Source organism: Bubalus bubalis, chromosome 4 (genome assembly GCF_019923935.1).
Source record: "Bubalus bubalis isolate 160015118507 breed Murrah chromosome 4, NDDB_SH_1, whole genome shotgun sequence".
In the NCBI taxonomy this organism is placed as follows: Eukaryota; Metazoa; Chordata; class Mammalia; order Artiodactyla; family Bovidae; genus Bubalus; species Bubalus bubalis.
Genome location: NC_059160.1, coordinates 131,043,278 through 131,049,882, shown reverse-complemented (window position 1 = coordinate 131,049,882; position 6,605 = coordinate 131,043,278).

Here is a 6,605-nt window from a genome sequence, read left to right as displayed (position 1 = left end):
TGTTCCTAATTCCTCCTCCTTGTGATGGGCTCTATAATTAATCATCCACATTTAATTTTTTATCTCAAGCTCTACTTTTGTGAGAACTCAAACTAAACCTGTACCTTCACTTCTCATTATTTCCCTTCTGTTGAGTTGTCTGGTTATCTTTCTATTTACTCATTTGTCTTAGAGACATTGTGTTTAGATGAAAATCATGGCATTGAGAGAAATAATAGGTTCATGCATTAGTAGTATGTAATGCTAATAAATGTCAAGATACAAACACTTTTAATATTGTAAGTATGCTCTTCCAGGATTTTTCTTCAGAATATTTAAATAGTTATGCATCTATAGAATATTTTTACAAGAAAATGGGATCCTACTATCTTATATCCACACATATATATATATAGAGAGAGAGATTCTGCTTTTCAACTAATCCTAACATGGTATTTATTTCAATAACTCTAGATATAAAATCAGAGAAGGCAATGGCAACCCACTCCAGTACTCTTGCCTGGAAATCCCATGGATGGAGGAGCCTGGTAGGCTGGATTTAGAAAAGGCAGAGGAACCAGAGATCAAATTGCCAGTTTCAACATCATTGAATGGGTCATTGAAAAAGCAAGAGAGCTCCAGAAAAACTTTGACTTCTGCTTTATTGATCATGCCAAAGTCTTTGACTGTGTAGATCACAAAAGCTCCAGAAAAACATCTACTTCTGCTTTATTGATCATGCCAAAGTCTTTGACTGTGTAGATCACACACACACAAAAAAAAACCTGGAAATTCTTAAAGAGAAGGAAATACCAGACCACCTTACCTGCCTCCTGAGAAATCTATATGCAGGTCAAGACGCAACAGTTAGAACTGGACATGGAACAACGGACTGGTTCCAAATCAGGAAAGGAGTATATCAAAGCTGTATATTGTCACTCTGTTTATGTAACTTAAGTGAAAGGAAGTGAACGTGAAGTCGCACAGTTGTGTCCGACTCTTTGTGACCCCATGGACTGTAGCCTACCAGGCTTCTCTGTCCATGGGATTCTCCAGGCAAGAATACTGGAGTGGGTTACCATTACCTTCTCCAGGGGATCTTCCCAATCAAACCCAGGATCTCCTGCATTGGAGGCAGATGCTTTAACCTCTGAGCCACCGGGGATGCACAGAAAATCATGTGAAATGCTGGGCTGGATGAAGTACAAGCTGGAAACAAGTTTTCCAGGAGAAATATCAGTAACCTCAGATATGCAGATGACACCACCCTTATGGAAGAAAGTGAAGAACAGTTAAAGAGCCTTTTGATGAAAGTTAAAGAGGAGAGTGAAAAAGTTGGCTTAAAGCTCAGCATTCAGAAAATGAAGATCACGGCAACCAGTCCCATCATTTCATGGCAAATAGATGGGGAAACAATGGAAACAGTGACAGACTTTTTTTTCTTGGGCTCCAAAATCACTGCAGATGGTGACTGCAGCCCTGAAATTCAAAGATGCTTGCTCATTGGAAGGAAAGCTATGACCAACCTAGACAGCATATTAAAAAGCAGAGACTACTTTGCCAACAAAGGTCCATCTGGTCAAAGCTATGTTTTTTCCAGTAGTCATGTATGGGTGTGAGAGTTAGACTATAAGCACAGCTGAGTGCCAAAAAATTGATGCTTTTGAACTATGATGTTGGAAAAGACTCTTGAGAGTCCCTTGGACTGCAAGGAGATCCAACCAGTCCATCCTAGAGGAAATCAGTCCCGAATATTCATTGGGAGGACTGATGCTAAGGCTGAAACTCTAATACTTTGGCCACGTGATGCAAATAACAGACTCATTTGAAAAGATCCTGATGCTGAGAAAGATTGAAGGCAGGAGGAGAAGGGGACGACAAAGGATGAGATGGGTGGATGGCATCATTGACTCAATGGACATGAGTTTGAACAAGCTCCAGGAGTTGGTGATGGACAGGGAAGCCTGGTGTGCTGCAGTCCATGGGGTCACAAAGAGTTGGACATGACTGAGCGACTGAACTGACTGACTGATCTTAGTTGTGGCACTTGGGATTTCATTGTCATGTGTGGAAACTGTTTAGTTGAGATATGGGGAATCTTTAGTTACAGTATGTGTGATCTTGTTCCCCCATTAGGAATTGAAGTCAGGTCCCCTGCATTTGGAACGTGGAGTCTAAGCCACTAAACCACCAGGGAAATCCTCCTTGCAGTACTTTAAATATTTTATTTTCTTTCAAACTTCAAAAACTTTGGAATGAATTTGGTTGTAGTTTTAAAATGGATATCTCTTTTTAAGATGAATTTATAATCATTTTTTCTTCAAGCTTACATTATCCAAAAGACTCTTATAGTTAACCATAGAATTTTCTTGAAGCAAATGTATGTCTTCTGTCACATATTGGTTCAAATCACAGTAATCAAACACGCCCAAACATTACCAAGTCTCTTTCTCTGGCCCAATATATGCTTCTCTCTGCTCCTTATTCCTAAAAGACATCTCAATAATTTTGTAAAATCCTTACAAAGTGCTCGGTCCATGACAGTTTCCCCAAATTAATATTTTATTAATATTAATAAAAATAATACTTTTATTAGTCAGCTGTGAAAGTGACAAGCTAGAGAACAGAAATTAATATCTATTTGGTATTCTTTGGCCATATGTGATTTGATAAAAGTGTTTAGTAATTTTTTAATAATATTTCAAAAATAAAACCAAAGAACTCACCCATTGGTTAAACTTAGACTGCATAAAATTGGCACAGTGAAACAAACAAAATCATTCAGAAAGGGTACATCATCAAAATAAGATAATTTGTATAGTCAGTTTCCACAAGGAGGATTAGACTCTCCCTAAAGCAAAGATACTTTGTTGATCTTGAGAAACACAAAATACTTTTGCTTGTAGAAGCTTGAAGTCTGGCAGATGGTCACAAAATATTACCAGAAATATGAAATAAACATTGTCAAATGCATTCCGTATTTTACAGGCAGCTCAACCAAAGTAGCTTACAAAAATCTAGGGTCATTAAATTATATAACTAAAAGTGTTATTATTTTGATGACAGTAATAAGAATGCAGTTATTTCCCCCTTCAATTTTGTTTTCTAATTTTAAATACATTTTACATAAACTCTCAAATTACCTGGGAGATAAAATTAGCTTTCATATTAAAAATATGAAAAAAGAAGTGATTACTCTTTTCCTGAAGAATTGTTGTCTGTGATGAATGACAAGATGCTGATATAGAATGCAGTCACATTATAAATACCTATCCCTTCTCACATAAGGTTTAGATCCTAATTAATTCGGTGAGGTGGAAGAAGAAGGGTTGATGTTAGGAACCAAAAAAGTGATTAATTTGTCACACTGATCTGAGGATCAGTCGTTTCATTTTGGTGGGGAATCCTCAGCCATGAAGCAATGATTAGCAGAACCTGTAGCAAAGTCTAGATTCAAACTTAGGAGTGGCTCAAGAAAGACAGCGAGTCTTGAGTCCTAGGAAGCTAGTGAGACTCATGAGGAGCTGCCAATGCCACATCCAAGAAGATCAGGACCAGAAAAACATAAACCGTTTGGCCTAACTGCACAGTTTTGGCCAGGAATCATCCTAGCCCTTTGGTAAAAGGTACTCTTGTACACTGCCTTGTCCGAAGAATTGCCACACATCTCCCTGGTCTGAGCTTTGGCACCATGTTGTGTATTTTTGAGAAAGGAAGGGCTTGGAGCCATAAACAGAAGAGGCAGCTGAGATAGAGCTGGACTGCCAGGTACTCAGTGATAAAGAATCTGCCTACCCATGCAGGAGACATGGGTTTCATCCCTGGGTTGGGAAAGACCCATGCAGGAGGAAATGGCAATCCACTCCAGTATTCTTGTCTGGGAAATCCCATAGACAGAGAAGCCTAGAGGCTACAGTTCAGGGGTTCACAAAGAGTTTGGACAGGATTGAACAACTGAGCATGCATACACACATGCTGTAGAAAACCACTTTTGCTCATGAGCACAGGGGTGCTTGGTGGGGTGCATGAGGAAATGTACTCTAAAATAATACCTTTATTTTATCATTTATCTTCCTGAAGAATATAAATATCCACTTTAAGGTAAGATGTAGTATTTGCCAAAATTGTAAACCACACTGAAGAGTCAATTCTGGGGTTTAGCAAAACTTCTCCTCCCCCTCCCCCATCTAATCTAGTATCTAGTTGTCTAAATTTTGTTATGTGGTTTAGCATCTATGTTAAGACTAGAATGAGAAAAAGTGTAGAGAGAGCAGAGGAGTATAGAAAGAGCAATGAGGGGCTGTATTCCATTGCTAAGACTTAAATTGCAAGTAGGGGGGATTATCTTGAAAGACACACAATATCTCAAATTATTAAAATTTGATTCTTGTGCCCTAATGATGTACATCACCTTCCTAACTCTAAATTGCTGTTCTCTTCACTACAAGCCAGTCTGCAACTCTTCCATTGACTGCAGCATTTGCCAAACCTATTCTATTCATTCCCTGATGTCAGTTTGCTATGAAAACAAGGCACTAGATGTGGTAGTGAACTGATGCAAGTTCTGATGTAAGAGATGCCCTAAACCTGTAAGATGTTCAGGAATACACGCAGTACCAGCCCTCTCCACACAGAATAGTGGTACCCATTCTCTTCTCAAACCAATTCTGGAGCCACCACTGATATTGTTGGTATCTCCATTTATATCTTATACAAGGAAACAAACAAGAAACATATGGACTTGTCCAAAAGATAGTGCATTTCAAGGTGGAGCCCCTTACATGACAGAGTAATAAAAGGTACTTCACTAACCCTATCCACATTGACTCTTAAAGGGCAGAAGAATCACTTTGGCTGAATCAAAATCCACAACTCTTAGGAAGAACATAATGCTTCTGATGATGTCAGTTATTCAAGACAGGATTGAAAACTATGAATGACTGCTAGCATTTTCTCAATAAAATGCTAAATAACCCAAGGATATCATTTTAACAAGCAGAGAGGAGGTGATTGTGAGCCTCACACTTGATAAGGAATGCCAAGGTGACAATGGTTTTATTACTGATGGTTAACACTGACAGCTTTCCAGGGAAATGTTTTGACTGACTGCATCACCAAGCTCATTAATGAATTTGAAATTGAGGTTAATTCTAAATAAAACTGCAACTGAGAGGAGGAAAGTCAAGTTCCAATAACCAGCTCCATTTCAGCAGAAGTCTAAATGTCAGAGGACCATGCAGATATAACAATGGCTGCCTCTTATTTCTTATCAAATGTTGGCAAGGAAGCAATTATGGACATGTACAGACAAATAGACCATGATTCCTGCCTGCCCAACACTTGGGAGAGTGGTTGCAGAATCCCAAGATAACAGAAATTGACTCTGTTGATAGATAAATAGGCCTCTGCTGCTGCTGCTGCTGCTAAGTTGCTTCAATCGTGTCCGACTCTGTGTGACTCCATAGATGGCCTCCTACCAGGCTCCTCTGTCCCTGGGATTCTCCAGGCAAGAACAATGGAGTGGGTTTCCGTTTCCTTCTCCAAAAAATAGGCCTGTAGAAGAGAATATCCAGGGGCTGGCAGCCTCTTCATACCAAACACCATGCTTGATGTCTTCTGATTAGAAAGCTCCTTATATAACCATTATAATGCTGCTTCCATCTGAGGACACTCCTCCAACCCTATCTGCTCCTCACCCATGGATTCCAGATCTGGGCTCCAACAAAGTTGGGCTTACTTTTGAAAATGGGTTTCCCTGGTGACTCAGATGGTAAAAAATCTGCCCGCAATGCAGGAAACCTGGGTTTGATCCCTGGGTAAGAAAGATCCCCTGTAAAGAAGGGAATTGAAACCCACTTCAGTATTCTTCCTTGGGAAATCCTGTGGACAGAAGAGCCTGGTGGGTTACAATCCATAGGATTGCAAAGAGTTGGATACAACTTAGCGACTAAACGAAAACAACAACAACCTGTACTGTGTACCATAACCCAGTTCACACTCAGGTCTTAAGAGATTTTGGGCTTCTGCAACAATAATCCCATGGGTTGTGCCTCATTATACCTGACATTGTTTTGTTTTATAGAAGGAGATTAATTGGTTGCCAGATCACTGATCACAAGATAAATGAAGACATAATGAAAATAGCAAAAAGAACCAAGAAACTCAAGATTGTATTGCCATACTTTATCTCAGTGGACTTCTGTGATATCCTCATGTCAAAAAAATGTTAATTTATGTCTGTAGATTCTAAGTGCAAGCTGTTAATTTGTTTTTGTGGTTTCTAGATAAACAGAGATGAGGTGGGGGAAAATAAGGTAACTACCAGAGAGTAAGCAAAAGGGACTAGGACCAGGAGGCTAAGCAAGTTTCACTTTATTTGCCAACTTCATTTGATTTTTAGGGATTTCCTGAAGCACTAGGCAGCCAAGGAGTGTGAGGCTGTATCCAGACTAAGTCAAAAAGAGGCAAAGGCTGACTAGTGATGTTGTCAAGGGAAAAAGCTGGGTCAGGGAGAAAGTAGAGAAGGAAGAGTTAGGAGCAAAACTTGGATCCTGTATTTACTATCCCTTGATGAAGAAAGTGGTATTGCATGTTAAGGACTAGAGACCCTAACTGCACTAATAAAT